General features: G+C 45.1%; 1 pseudogene; it reads left to right on the top strand.

The window, feature by feature from the left end:
* Positions 1-15,590: 15,590 nt before the first annotated feature.
* LOC123762365 (hemocyte protein-glutamine gamma-glutamyltransferase-like) overlaps positions 15,591-16,657 on the top strand; it is a 12,695-nt pseudogene continuing 11,628 nt past the window's right edge.

Here is a 16,657-nt window from a genome sequence, read left to right as displayed (position 1 = left end):
CTCCACCAAGGAAACCTGTTGAATGATAAAGTACTGTTATGTGTATTATACACCGTGAGCCCCTGGTGAGCGTGGTAGTGGGGTAGACCAGACCCTCCCTATGTCAGACACCATATATAATGCCTATATATATATATATATATATATATATATATATATATATATATATATATATATATATATATATATATATATATATATATATATATATACATATATATATATATATATATATATATATATATATATATATATATATATATATATATATATATATATATATATATACTAAACATTATATAATATAGAATAAGAGATAATGTATGCAGACGAATGTACCTTGTCTGTATTATAATGTATATAAATTGAATATGTTTACATTCAGGAAAGACCTGGGTAAATACTGGTTTTGCAAACAGGGTTGTTGATCTGTGGAACAGATTACCGAGTAACATAAAAGGCGTGGGATCGCTGGATTGTTTCAAGCGTAGGTTAGACATATGGATGATTTTGGGTGGATATAAATAGTAGCTGCCACTTATGGGTCAATAGACCTTCTGCGGTTTCCTTATTTCTCATGTTCTTATACCCATAACATATAATTCCCGTTGTTGGGGACAGGAAGCCTGCACTAAGACTTATCTAGGTCCCCTTCATTCAACTACTGACTTTCCCCAAGATGCAACCCACAACAGTTACCTAGCTCTATGGCACATATTTACTGAAAGGTGGAACCGTGGCATCAGGAGAAATGAAACGTGCCCAACCGTATCCGTCTTGTCCAGGAGTGAACTCGCGTCTCTCGGTTGTGAATTGAGGACGTAGACTACTGTGCCACATGATCCTCCATGTGTTGCAGGATATTGGCAAAGCCTATAGGTTATACTGTTGGATAATTCCATGCAAATTATACTGATGGACAGTTCCAGGCAGATTATACTGATGGACAGTTCCAGGCAGATTATACTGTTGGTCAGTGTACAGTGTTTGACACCAGTTACACTGGCTTCTGCCACAACATTTGGCGCGTGTTTGGAGCCTTAAACCCTTGTAGATGAACCTGTGGGTAACTTTCTCCCTCGTGTGTCATGTTGGCCCCGCCGTCCTAGCCAGCGACATCTGTCTGTGGCATGACCTGTCACCCCGCCGTCCTAGCCAGCGACATCTGTCTGTGGCATGAAATGTCACCCCGCCGTCCTATCCAGCGACATCTGTCTGTGGCATGACCTGTCACCCCGCCGTCCTAGCCAGCGACATCTGTCTGTGGCATGACCTGTCACCCCGCCGTCCTAGCCAGCGACATCTGTCTGTGGCATGAAATGTCACCCCGCCGTCCTAGCCAGCGACATCTGTCTGTGGCATGAAATGTCACCCCGCCGTCCTAGCCAGCGACATCTGTCTGTGGCATGAAATGTCACCCCGCCGTCCTAGCCAGCGACATCTGTCTGTGACATGAAATGTCACCCCGCCGTCCTAGCCAGCGACATCTGTCTGTGGCATGACCTGTCACCCCGCCGTCCTAGCCAGCGACATCTGTCTGTGACATGACTTGCCACCCCGCCGTCCTGGCCAGCGACATCTGTCTGTGACATGACCTGTCACCCCGCCGTCCTAGCCAGCGACATCTGTCTGTGACATGACCTGCCACCCCGCCGTCCTAGCCAGCGACATCTGTCTGTGACATGACCTTTCACCCCACCGTCCTAGCCAGCGACGTCTGTCTGTGGCATGAAATGTCACCCCGCCGTCCTAGCCAGCGACATCTGTCTGTGGCATGAAATGTCACCCCGCCGTCCTAGCCAGCGACAATCTGTCTGTGGCATGAAATGTCACCCCGCCGTCCTAGCCAGCGACATCTGTCTGTGGCATGAAATGTCACCCCGCCGTCCTAGCCAGCGACATCTGTCTGTGGCATGACCTGTCACCCCGCCGTCCTAGCCAGCGACAACTGTCTGTGACATGACTTGCCACCCCGCCGTCCTGGCCAGCGACATCTGTCTGTGACATGACCTGTCACCCCGCCGTCCTAGCCAGCGACATCTGTCTGTGGCATGACCTGTCACCCCGCCGTCCTAGCCAGCGACATCTGTCTGTGACATGACCTGCCACCCCGCCGTCCTGGCCAGCGTCGTCACATTCCAGCTGTGGCCACGGACATTTACCACCTGCCGCCTTGCATCATACACGTGTTTAGTAACCCCAGCTGGAAAAAACATGCTCTGGTAACATTACATCAACGCAGGATCAACATTATATCAGTGATATAATGTTAAATTAACGTTAAATTAGTGAAGTTAACGTTAAATCAACATTATATCAACGTTACACCAACGTAGGATCAACGTTATATCAATGTTACGTCAACGTAAGATCACCATTATATCAATGTTACATCAACGTAGGATCAACGTTAAATCAACGTTATATCAATGTTAGATCAACGTAGGATCAACATTAAATCAATATTATATTAACGTTACATCAACATAGGATCAACGTTATATTAATGTTACATCAACGTAGGATCAACGTTAAATCAACGTTATATCAATGTTACATCAACGTTAAATCAACGTTAAGTCAATGTTACACAAACGTAGGATCAGCATTAAATCAACATCATATTATCGCAAGATCAACGTTAAATCAAGATCATATTAGCGCAAGATCAACGTTAAATCAACATCATATTAGCGCAAGATCAACGTTAAATCAACATCATATTAGCGCAAGATCAACGTTAAACAACATAGAATCAACTCAGACTCATTGTCACAGTAAACGTCATTTGCTCACAGAGATATCCAATGCCCAGCGGGTATAATATCCTAGAGCTACGCCGAACGCTGCTGACGTTGATTCAACCCTGAATCAGTCATCAGCGTTGATTCAGGGTTGAATTGGCATTGATAGCATTGATTCGGATATTGTGCCTACCTAGTGCTTGTCTCACAATCCTGGTCCCTCAGTTCTCTACCACCTGCACGTTAGCAAAGTTTGGTGCTCTGATAATCATCTTCAACCATTGGTCGTTTACCCCCCCCCCCTCCCCCCGGGCGCGGACGGTGGGTGGAGGAAGGCGGTGTGTAAACCTACAACATGGAGGAGCTGTTGAAGGTCTGGCGGAGGTTTATACTAAGAAGGAAATATGTATATGGCAAGACTAGGCATCCCAGCCTGTGGCAGATATGATGTCCGTGTCTGCTTTGACTGTTGCTGAAGTGCACGCATCTCCCCTTCCTCCCGACCCCCCGACCCCCACACTCACACACACTAGAGTGCTTGTCGTGAGGCTGACTGGTGTCTGGTGAGTGCCTCTATTGAAGTCTTCAACATTGTGCAAGGTTTATATAATATCATAAGTCACTAATACATTTCATTCAATAATATAATAGTAAACTTGGTAGTCAAGAGCCCTCACCCCTCCTCTGCCCCCTTCTTCCATGTGACCCCCCCTCCCCTTGCGAGGGGGGTCACATGGACCTTCCGTGGGGGATGGGAGGACCCCCACCCCACTTCTTCTTCCATTTCCATCTTTCCCCCTTCTTCCCCAATGCCCACACCTACCCCTGAGTTCCCCCTGACTAATACAACCTCTCTCCCACTCTCACTATCCATGCTCCATCCTCCCGCTCTAACCCCCATCTCCTCTATCCTTCTCCCCCCTATCTCTAAACCCCTATCTGACTCTCAGCCTCACGCTACCTCTCAATCCCCCCTATGCCTCTCAGACCCTACTTAATTTTCAGACCCAGTATGCCCTTCCTACTCCAGACCTACTTACCCAAGCCTTACCACCCCAGACATTCCTACCTTGATATGGGCTTCAGGGGACAGGTCTGGCACGATATCAACCCCAAGTCTTTCTCTCTCTCTCTGACTCTTGAAGAATTTCATCTCCCTAATGATTCCTTGTATCTGGCCTCCTGCTCCCTACACCTATCTTCATTACATTACATTTGCTTGGGTTAAACTCTAACAACCATTTGTTCTACCATTTCTTCAGTTTGTCTATGTCTTCTTGAAGCCTCAAGCAGTCCTCCTCTGTCTTAATCCTTCTCATAGTTTTGGCGTTGTTAGCAAACATTGAGAGGAATGAGTCTATTCCCTCTGGGAGATCATTTATATATATATGAAACAGGATATGTCCGAGCACAGAGCCCTGTGGGACTCTACTGATAACTTCACACCAATCTGAGGTCTCACCCCTCACTGTAACTTTCTGCTTCCTATTGCTTAGGTACTCCCTTATCCACTAGACCACCCTACCAGTAACTCCTGCCTGTTTCTTCAGCTTATGCATCAGCCTCCTATGGGGTACTGTGTCAAAGGCTTTCCGATAGTCCATGAAAATGCAGTCCACCCATCCTTCTCTTTCTTGCTTAATCGTTGTCACCTGATAGTAGAATTTTATTAAGCCTGTAAGGCAAGATTTACCCTCCCTGAATCCATGTTGATGGGTTGTCACAAAGTCCCTTCTTTCCAAATGTGTTACTAGGTTTTTTCTCACGATCTTTTCCAGCACTTTGCATGGTATACAATTTAAAGACACTGGCTTGTAGATCAGTGCCTCTTGTCTGTCACCCTTTTTTGTATATTGGGACTACATTTGCCGTCTTCTGTATTTCTGGAAGGTCTCTCATCGCCAGTGACCTACTATACACTATGGAGAGAGGCAAGCAAAGTGCTTCTGCACACTTTTTCAATACCCATGGTGAGATACCTTCCAGGACTGACAGCCATTCTCACGTCCAGATCCACCAGATGTCCCTTGACCTCATCTCTTGTAATTTTGAACCCTTCCAAGGCTACCTGGTTTACTGCCCCCTCTCCTAGCGCAGTGACCTCACCTTGATCTATTGTGAAGACCTCCTGGAACCTCTTGTTGAGTTCTTCACACACCTCTTTATCATTCTCTGTATACCTGTCCTCGCCTGTTCTAAGCTTCAGTACATGTTCTTTCACTGTTGTTTTCCTCCTGATGTGGCTTTGGTTCGATATTGGCTTTGCTTGCTATATCATTTTCATAATATATCTCGGCTTCTCTTCTCACACTAACATACTCATTCCTGGTTCTCTGGTATCTCTCTCTGCTTTCTGGTGTTCTGCTTATTTCGGAAATTCCTTCCACGCCCTTTTGTTCAATTCCTCTGCTTCCTTACATGCCCTAATAAACCAAGGATTCTACTTTTGCTACTCGGATTTTTCTTTTTGGGCAGGGATGAACCTGTTTACTGTCCTCTGACACTTTTGGGTGACATAGTTCATCATGTCTTGTACAGACTTAGCTCTGAGGTCTGTGTCCCATGGTATATATATCCCTTAGGAAACTTCTCATCTCATAATTTCCCTTTCAGGTATGCCAGCCTTTTGTTTCCTAGTTCTTTCTGGGGGAAGATAAATCCTAGCTCTACCAGGTACTCAAAGATCAATACACTGTGATCACTCATTCCCAAGGGTGCTTCCAACCTAACTTCCCTTATATCCCACTCATTTAGGGTAAATATCAGATCAAGCATTGCTGGTTCATCTTCCCCTCTCATTCTTGTTGGTCCCTTGATGTGCTGGCTTAGAAAGTTTCTTGTTGCCACGTCTAGCAACTTAGCACTCTATGTATCTGGTCCTCCATGTGGGTCTCTGTTCTCCCAATCTATCTTCCTGTGGTTGAAGTCTCTCATGATTAGTAGTCCAGATCCATTCCTGCTAGCGACAGAAGCTGCTCTCTCTATTATGTTAATGGTGTCATTGTTGTTTCTGTCATATTCGTGTCTGGGTCTTCTGTCATTTGGTGGGGCGTTGTATATGACTTACGACTATAATTGTTTGTGCTCCAGTTGCTATAGTACCTGTTATGTAGTCACTGAAACCTTCACAGCCCTGAATAACCATCTCCTGAAAACTCCAGCCATTTCTTACCAGCATAGCTACACCACCACCTCCTCTTCCTTCTCTCATTTTTCACAGAACACAATAGTTTTGTGGGAACACACTGCATTTGTTATGGTTTCTCGTTAGCTTTGTTTCTGTGAATGCTATTATGTCTGGGTTTTCTTCTAGTAACCCATTCTCCAAGTTCATTTGCTTTATTTGTAATTCTATCTATGCTAGTGTACATTGCCTCGACGCTCACTTTCTTCTGTCCCTTCTCATATCGCCTCCTTTGTGAGCGTTCTGCGGATGGTGGGAGTGTGTTCCCCATCAGTATTCACCTATTTGTATTCACCTATTTGTGCTTGTGGGGGTTGAGCTCTGGCTCTTTGGTCGCACCTCTCAATTGTCAATCAACTGGTGTACAGGTTCCTGAGCCTATTGGACTCTATCATATCTACACTTGAAACTGTGTATGGAGTCAGCCTCCACCACGCTCTTGTGTGTGTATCAGAGTGTGTGTGTGTGTGTGTGTGTGGTGTGTGTGTGTGTGTGTGTGTGTGTGTGTGTGTGTGTGTGTGTGCTTGCAAGGAAGCAGTAAGGTGCAAGTTGGCTGGGTAACGTGACCTCCTGTTTATATAAAAGTGGCTAGAACAGTTTATATAACATATATAAATTGTTGTTATATATATAAATATATAAATTGGTATTATATATATAAAAACATATAAATTGTTATTTTTTATATAAAATATATAAATTGGTATTATTTATATGAATATATAAATTGGTATTATTTATATAAAACATATAAATTGTTATTTTTTATATAAAATATATAAATTGTTATTATTTATGTAAAATATATATAATAAATCAAATATAAACCTCATGTTTGTATACAAGTGGCTAGAACAATTTGTATAAATTATATAAATTGTTAATATTTATATAAAATATATATAATAAATCAAATTGAGACAGTCTTCTTCGCTAAGATGCTTATCTTTTATGCAACAGTCTCTCCATAGTCCAGCAGGTTTAGTTAAATATATTAGATGGTATTAATGTAAACAATAGGAAGCCGTCTTGGTTGCTCAGTACTCACCTCACCACAGTTTACCTCAAACTATTCCTGACCACCAATACAAATCGTTACAATAATGGATGGAATGAACAGGTGTACAGCAGAGGAAATCAAACTTACATTTTTATAATTAATTTAATAACATTTATTTTACAATTTGAATGTTGATGTATATTGGTAAAACAGTGTAGTTTAAGTCCCTCCCCCATGCCTCGGCCACAGTCAGTTTAGGCCCACCATGCCTCGGCCACAGTCAGTTTAGGTCCACTATGCCTAGGCCACAGTCAGTGTAGGTCCACTGTGCCTCGGCCACAGACAGTTTAGGCCCACCATGCCTCGGCCACAGTCAGTTTAGGCCCACCATGCCTCGGCCACAGTCAGTTTAGGTCCACTGTGCCTCGGCCACAGTCAGTTTAGGCCCACCATGCCTCGGCCACAGTCAGTTTAGGTCCACTATGCCTCGGCCACAGTCAGTTTAGGTCCACTGTGCCTCGGCCACAGTCAGTTTAGGTCCACTATGCCTCGGCCACAGTCAGTTTAGGTCCACTATGCCTCGGCCACAGTCAATTTAGGTCCACTGTGCCTCGGCCACAGTCAGTTTAGGCCCACCATGCCTCGGCCACAGTCAGTTTAGGCCCACCATGCCTCGGCCACAGTCAGTTTAGGTCCACTGTGCCTCGGCCACAGTCAGTTTAGGTCCACTATGCCTCGGCCACAGTCAGTTTAGGTCCACTGTGCCTCGGCCACAGTCAGTTTAGGCCCACCATGCCTCGGCCACACTCAGTTTAGGTCCACTATGCCTCGGCCACAGTCAGTTTAGGTCCACTGTGCCTCGGCCACAGTCAGTTTAGGTCCACTATGCCTCGGCCACAGTCAGTTTAGGTCCACTATGCCTCGGCCACAGTCAATTTAGGTCCACTGTGCCTCGGCCACAGTCAGTTTAGGTCCACTGTGCTTCGGCCACAGTCAGTTTAGGCTCACCATGCCTCGGCCACAGTCAGTTTAGGCTCACCATGCCTCGGCCACAGTCAGTTTAGGCCCCGTATGCCTTGGCCACAGTCACTTTAGGCTCACCATGCCTCGGCCACAGTCGGTTTAGGACCCGTATTCCGCGGCCACAGTTAGTTTAAGCCCTATATGCCTCGGCCATAGTCGGTTTAGGCCCACAATGCCTTGGCCACGGTCGGTTTGGCTCACCATGCCTCGGCCACGGTCGGTTTAGACCCACCATGCCTCGGCCACAGTCGGTTTAGTCCCACCATGCCTCGGCCACGGTCGGTTTAGTCCCACCATGCCTCGGCCACGGTCGGTTTAGGCCCACCATGCCTCGGCCACGGTCGGTTTGGCTCACCATGCCTCGGCCACGGTCGGTTTAGTCCCACCATGCCTCGGCCACGGTCGGTTTAGACCCACCATGCCTCGGCCACAGTCGGTTTAGTCCCACCATGCCTCGGCCACGGTCGGTTTAGGCCCACCATGCCTCGGCCACAGTCGGTTTAGTCCCACCATGCCTCGGCCACGGTCGGTTTAGTCCCACCATGCCTCGGCCACGGTCGGTTTAGGCCCACCATGCCTCGGCCACAGCTGGTTTAGGTCCCTTATGCCTCGGCAACAGTTGGTTTAGGCCCACCATGCCTCGGCCACAGCTGGTTTAGGCCCCTTATGCCTCGGCCAGAGTCAGTTTAGGCCCACCATGCCTCGGCCACAGTTAATTTAAGCCCCTTATGCCTCGACCACAGTTGGTTTAGGCATACTATGCCTCGGCCACAGTTGGTTTAGGTCCACCATGCCTCGACCACAGTTGGTTTAAGCCCACCATGCCTCGGCCACAGTTAGTTTAGGCCCACCATGCCTCGGCCACAGTTGGTTTAGGCCCACCATGCCTCGACCACAGTTGGTTTAGGCCCCTTATGCCTCGGCCACAGTGGGTTTAGGCCCACCATGCCTCGGCCACAGTTGGTTTAGGCCCACCATGCCTCGGCCACAGTTGGTTTAGGCCCACCATGCCTCGGCCACAGTCGGTTTAGGCCCACCATGCCTCGACCACAGTCGGTTTAGGCCCCTTATGCCTCGGCCACAGTTGGTTTAGGCCCACCATGCCTCGACCACAGTCGGTTTAGGCCCCTTATGCCTCGGCCACAGTTAGTTTAGGCCCACCATGCCTCGGCCACAGTTGGTTTAGGCCCACCATGCCTCGACCACAGTTGGTTTAAGCCCCTTATGCCTCGGCCACAGTTGGTTTAGGCCCACCATGCCTCGGCCACAGTTGGTTTAAGCCCCTTATGCCTCGGCCACAGTTGGTTTAGGCCCACCATGCCTCGGCCACAGTTGGTTTAGGCCCACCATGCCTCGGCCACAGTTGGTTTAGGCCCACCATGCCTCGGCCACAGTTGGTTTAGGCCCACCATGCCTCGGCCACAGTTGGTTTAGGCCAACTATGCCTCGACCACAGTTGGTTTAGGCCAACTATGCCTCGGCCACAGTTGGTTTAGGCCAACTATGCCTCGACCACAGTGGGTTTAGGCCCACCATGCCTCGGCCACAGTCGGTTTAGGCCCACCATGCCTCGACCACAGTTGGTTTAGGCCCACCATGCCTCGGCCACAGTCGGTTTAGGCCCACCATGCCTCGGCCACAGTTGGTTTAGGCCAACTATGCCTCGGCCACAGTCGGTTTAGGCCCACCATGCCTCGGCCACAGTCGGTTTAGGCCCACCATGCCTCGGCCACAGTCGGTTTAGTCCCACCATGCCTCGGCCACAGTTGGTTTAGGCCCACCATGCCTCGGCCACAGTCGGTTTAGGCCCACCATGCCTCGGCCACAGTTGGTTTAGGCCCACCATGCCTCGGCCACAGTCGGTTTAGGCCCACCATGCCTCGACCACAGTCGGTTTAGGCCCACCATGCCTCGACCACAGTCGGTTTAGGCCCACCATGCCTCGACCACAGTTGGTTTAGGCCCACCATGCCTCGGCCACAGTCGGTTTAGGCCCACCATGCCTCGACCACAGTTGGTTTAGGCCCACCATGCCTCGGCCACAGTCGGTTTAGGCCCCTTATGCCTCGGCCACAGTTGGTTTAGGCCCACCATGCCTCGACCACAGTCGGTTTAGGCCCACCATGCCTCGACCACAGTTGGTTTAGGCCCACCATGCCTCGGCCACAGTCGGTTTAGGCCCACCATGCCTCGACCACAGTTGGTTTAGGCCCACCATGCCTCGGCCACAGTCGGTTTAGGCCCCTTATGCCTCGGCCACAGTTGGTTTAGGCCCACCATGCCTCGACCACAGTCGGTTTAGGCCCGCCATACCTGGGCTACGCGAGTGTTGTCATCCCACCCGGTTTTAGTTTAGTTTATTTATTATGCACCCCATACCCATCTAGTGGGCGGTAGTGGAAAGGGTTACAGAGGCACATAATGGGCTCAGGGACTGAACCCCACAATTCATTTAGCTAAACAAGTTTCAATTTTGATGTAGTTACAAAATTCAATACACATCATCACATCATCAATGAGCTCGAGACCAACCTCATGTACAGTCTCTAAATTAAGCAACTGACATACGTGGAGAGCTGGTGTCACAATTGATATGTTTGTCCTACTCACCGCCCCCCATCCAGTGGGCAGCGGTGGATAGGTTACAGTCACTTAATTACTACCTATAATTAGTTAACTGGGGATACTTGGCTAAGTTCCTGGCAGCAGATAATTTTGATTGAAATATATACACATCTTTGGGACATTTGTTATAGAACTGTCTCTGAATTCACTTATCTTTTCACACTCCATCACATAGTGACGGAGGGTGTGCGAATAATTTTGTTGACACAGTTTACATTTGGTCAAGTCTACATCAGCAGATAATGAGAATTCTCCGAGATACTTGTAGCCGAGTCTAAGCCGAGCAGTAGTAACATCTAGAAGTCTGCTGATTTTATTGGAAGATCCATAGATGAGTGGCTCCTCTTACAAGATAGTGTGATGATAAATGGAATTACTGGTGTCGATTTCACTTTGCCTCAGATTTACAAGATTTTGTTGAAGTTCTTGGTGTACTATTGCTCATGCCGCCCAAACAAAAGAGAACTAAGCATTCCACCAAATTCATGGCGCGGGCTACGAGCTGAAAAATTCCACGTTGTATTCCTTCTCCAACTTGCTTCTTAGAAGTTCTGTTTATAAATGTCTGGGCATGTGCTGGGTGTAATTTGCTAGAACAAATCACTACATAAACAAGCTCTAGTGGAAGTTTATGTAGGCAGTATATAGCCTAGTTGACAGTGATAGAAAATTTGCTGCAGCATCAAGAAAATAATATTTAATATGTCAATTGTATATTTAATAAATAAAATATTATTAATTACTAGCTGTACCCGGCCACGCTGTTGTGGCTCATGCGTTGCTGAGCAACATCAACCTTCCCTTGTGTCTCAGTTGTCCCCACCACTCACCCCCCCCCCTCTCCCCTATTCCCTCGTCCTCCCAACCTTTCCTCACTCCCCCGTTCCCTCGTCCTCCCAACCATTTCTCCATCCCTTTGTACTCCCTACCATCTCCCTGTCCAACGTCCTCTCGGCCTCCAAACCATTCCCCATTCCCCAGTCCCCCACGTCCTCCCCAACATTACCCTCTCCCCTGTTTCTTTGTTCTCCCCACCATCCCCCACTCCCGTCCCCTCGTCCTTCCCACCATTCCCCACTCCCTCGTCCAATGCATTCCCTAATGATCTCATGTTCCCATCAGAATATTGGTAACATCAAATTATCTGATGTTATTTGATAGAAAAATAAACTATACTCACGAAATGAACGATATGGTAAACAACACAGCTCAACTCCAATGCAAAGTCACACAAAATAATTAAATTAAAAGGAAAATAAATCGAAATCAATTAACATTTTATTTATCAATGCAATCAGAACCATTGAAATGAAAACGTCACATATTTAGTAAAGCTTGTGTTGATCTTACATGCAACAGATGGCGATGTTTCTTAAAAAAAATGTTTTTACCTGCCACAGGTGTGGCATCTATACTTATATTAACAAAATGAACGGTATGGTAAACAACACTGCTCAATTTCAACGTAATGTCACACAAAATAATTAAATCAAAATTAAAATAAATTGAAATCTATGAAAATTCAATTCATCAATGCAATCGGGAACATTGATGAAATCGTAACATATTTAGTATAGCATGTGTTGCTCTTACGTGCAACAGATGACGCTGTTTAAAAAAAAAACATGTTTTTACCTGTCACAGGAGTGGCATCTATATAGTAGGTATATAAAAACACGTATGTATTCGAATGGAACTTTATGTCAAAATTTCAAAGCACTCAGTGAACAACCCGTTCTCGCAAATTCGTAAAGTCAATATTGACTTATTAACTACGTGCATAGGTGATATACTAAACATAACAGATACCCTTAAAAAGATTCATAGAAAACACCGACCTTACCTAACCTTGTTAGTATCTTAAGATAAGCATCTTATTGCTTCGTAATTACAATTATTACTTAACCTATACCTATTATAGGTTAGGTAATAATTGTAATTACGAAGCAATAAGATGCTTATCTTAACATACTAAGTAGGTTAGGTAAGGTCGGTGTTTTCTATGAAGCTTTTCAAGGGAAACTATTATGTTAAGTATGTCACCTATGCACATATTTAATAAGTCAATATTGACTTATTAAATTTGCGAGAACGGGTTGCAGTGAAGAACTTTCGGAGATTAGAGCGTGTGTTGCTCTTACATCCAACAGATTTCGTTGTTTCCTGTCACAGGTGAGGCATGTATATAGTAAGTATATAAAAACACGCACCTGTTTGATTGCAATTTGTCATAATTTCAAGGCAATCGATAAAGAGGTTTTAAAGATTTCCCTCTCATGAAAAACACATGAAAAACACAGTTATAAAAAAACATGGGTTTTCCATCACAGACGTAACATCTATATAGTATGTATATAAAAAACAGCTCGGATGTGAATGGAACGTTGTGTAAAAATTTCAAAGAAATCAATGAAGTACTTTTGGAGATTAGCGATTTTGAACAAACGAACATTTCCATTTTTATCTATATAGATTTGAAGCTTGAAATCAACGGGGGTCTATTTTTGAACATAAAGGTTTATTTTTTTTATATTATAAATGGAGGGGGGGGGGCGGGGCAAGTTCCCGGCGTTGCTTTGTCTGTCCGTCTGTCTGTTTCTCCGTCCGTCCATCTAAATATATGTCTATTCTCCATTTCCCCCTTTCTCCATGTGCACTCAACGGTCACAGCCTCAACGGAAGGCTCTCATTATATTATTGATCACAAGTGTGAGTGGCGAAGGTTGTGTGTGGTCTGTGTGCCTCTTCAGCTGGGCGAGCAACACTACAACTGGACGGTATTTCTCTCTTCCTGTCAAGAAGCCACAAATAATAATTCGTTGTGTCTGGAGACAGGAAGCCTGTGTGTGTATGTAAAAAGCCTTATAATCAGATTCCCCCCCCCCAACACTTGGTTGTGGAGGATGCATCCTCCACAACACTTAATTACCGGGTACCAATTTACTGCTAGCTGAACAGGTGCATTAGGTGAAAGAATCCCTGCCCAACCGTTTCTGTTCCGCCTGGGATTTCCGGTTGTGAGTCGAAAACGATCCCAACTCTACTACCGAGACGGAATGTGCAGAGGCCTTTGAGGAAGCCACATATACTTACCTAATTGCTTAATTTACTAACCTAAATTTGCTTGCGAGGGTTTAGCCCTGGCTCTTTGGTCCCGCCTCTCAACTGTCAATCAATTAATGTACAGGTTCCTGAGGCTACATATATGACATGGACAGTGCGGAGGCCTTTGAGGAAGCCATATATGACATGGACAGTGCAGAGAACCTGCCTATCCGCAGGCATAATGCAATATCTTGGCCCCCACCGGTGAAGCTGCCTACCCTTGCAACCCTGTTCATTGCCGGCTATTTTCTTCCTGGAGCGGGAAGGTCTGGGGACATTCATGGCTGGCTGGGAAGCAATAGTGATACTCTAGCACTGACGTTTGCTTTAGTTAATGGAAGTTGTTGTAGTGTTTTAATGCTGTTGTCAGATGTGTTTGTGTTTAGAAGCTGCTGCGGGGTCACCGACCTTACTGATGCAGACTAGTAGTTAGATAGTTCAGTATTCTTATGCTCGTTAGCATTGGATCTACTTTAACATTCATGAATTAGAGTACCGCAGTTGAACACATTCATGGCAGGTACTAACGTCTTTATATGTGCTTTCCATATTAAGCTCACAGTAGAATGGTCCCGGGTTCGATTCCCACTAAGAGATAAATAAGTACCTGGGAGAAAGACAACTGTTGTGGGTTGCATCCTAGAGAAGATTAGTTGGTGGCCTATGGGAGACCTCGATAAACCTAACGGATTTCCTGTTCTCGACACTACGATTTGAATATCATATATGATTCCCCCAGTGCTGTCTTATAGATGGACTAAGTCGTATCCAACCCACACATTGCATATCTCATTACACATTTCCTTTTCTGCAAGTAGTTTAGTGTTACTTCTCACTATGCACATTTATCAACTTGTCACTCCTCTTTTTCAAAGAATCCATCATGATAGGCCTACTCTCCTACATCTTGTCTTCTTTTCACTATGGAATCCTGTTTGGTCTCAAGGGTCTCTTCTATATTCTGCAACAGACAATGATACGTACACATACTGGCTTCTTATCTCTTTCGTTATCTTAATTACTCTCCTGTGTACATCTCAAGTTATTAAATCATTTATATTTAATTTAAACTCTTCTTGCCCTAATAATCCCCAGTTTTCTTCACAAATTGATTTTGCAGGATTTACTTCCACAAACTCTCATGATTTGAACACATCTGTATCAACAACACTAACCGCCTTAACTTTTATTATGCACCCAATACCTCCCCCCCCCCCCCTCTCGTGGGTGGTGGTGTACCCCATACCGATCCCGTAGTGGTAGTGGACCTCATACTCATTCCGTGGGTGGTAACAGGTCGCTACGACTTCGGCGGGTAGACGGTTACGTGGGCTTAAAACAGTGTGGGTGAGAAAACATTTTTTTCTGTCCTACATTATGGCTTGTTGAGCTCGAAACCGTTGTTCCTTGTCTGTGCTACATCTGACCTTTTGAAGTTGTCTGGGTCAATATCTTCCAAATTATTCAGTATTTTAAAAGTTTCAATGAGATCAGCCCTATCATGCCTGGTTTCCAGTGTTGTTAATCCTGTGGCCCTCAACCATTCCTGGTATGAAAGCCGACTTAGTTCCTGGAATGATTTCTGTTTCCCGGTGTTGAACTTTCTCCAAAAGCAGCTATGTCTTTCTGAAGGTTCTTCTTAGTTTCTCATATAAATTGGTTGAGAGAAGAACAGTCTTTGATGTGATTTTGGAGGTCATTCCACATTTTGAGACCCTTAATTTGCAGAGCATTTTTACTTTGGAATATCAAAAGATATTTGTTTCTTGTGTGGTGCCCATGGGTTCTGTTACAGCCCTCTAGGAATTGATCTGTAAAATTAATTTATCTAAGACAGTTACAATCTTGATAAATTAGTTACATTGTTTAGTGTTCTTAATTGGATGTTGTTGACCAACAGGTGACCACGATGTTCATTTGCTACAGTTACAACACCTGGCTCAACCGACTACAGACCGACTACGCTCGCCACCTCCTGAGACGCAAGCAGGATGAAGTAGTGGCTGAAAAACGTAATACAAAAAAATATTTTGTTTTGCATGTCACTTAAAATTTGCTTTGATTGTATAACAATATTTTAAATTCGTGATCACCAATTGACTATGGCAGGGTAAACCTTAGCTCAGATTTATATGTTAGCTCAAATTCATGCCTTACTTCTCCACTCACATCATCACTCTTCTCTCCTTATCTCCCCTCTTGCCTCATATTGGCTCCTTCCCACTCTTCTTTGTCACATCTTGATAAGGGCCCAGTATGGACAAAAACGTTGTTAATTTCGTTTCACAGGTGAGTAGTTGGGTTATTCTCATAAGTATATTTTGTGGAAACACATCTATTATCGTTGAAACCACAATCGGGTGGACCCTTATACATCAACTGACGGAAGTTGAAATCTAAGGGTTGATGCTTCTCCCATACTCCCATGTACTAAATAATTGCTGCCTTATAGGAATCTTTCATTTACATAAATCATAATGTTTAGAACATAATGTAGCTGTCATTTACCCTCTTTACTCTTCTTATGCTGGACATATTGTTGCAAATTATGTAACAACAATGTTAAGTCTGCAGGCACAAACAATGCTCTCTTCTGTCATGTTAGGGATTCTAATCATGCTGTTGATTGGTTTCCCTCCAAAATAATCTTTCCTGCCTCTACTCTACACAGACGCCGTCTTGTTGAATCAGCTCTTATACACAACGTACCCAACATGAACTTGAGTCCTGCATTTATTGCTGTTGACTCTTCCTTTTCACTGTATATACTCTAATGTTCTAGACTTTCTAACAAATGTGACATAACATAAGCTGGCCCTTCCACTTATCTTTCTTTCTTTCTTTCTTTTCCTTTCCCTTGTTTTCTCTTACGATCCCTTTCTTATTCCTATTACTATCCCTTTTATTTCACCTTACCTTTCGTACCCTTTGCCTTGCATTTTCTTTCTATAAGATTTTCTTCTCCTCACCTCTCTC

The sequence above is a fragment of the Procambarus clarkii genome, chromosome 2 (assembly GCF_040958095.1).
Source record: "Procambarus clarkii isolate CNS0578487 chromosome 2, FALCON_Pclarkii_2.0, whole genome shotgun sequence".
NCBI lineage: Eukaryota > Metazoa > Arthropoda > Malacostraca > Decapoda > Cambaridae > Procambarus > Procambarus clarkii.
This window is presented reverse-complemented; position numbering and strand designations above follow the sequence as displayed.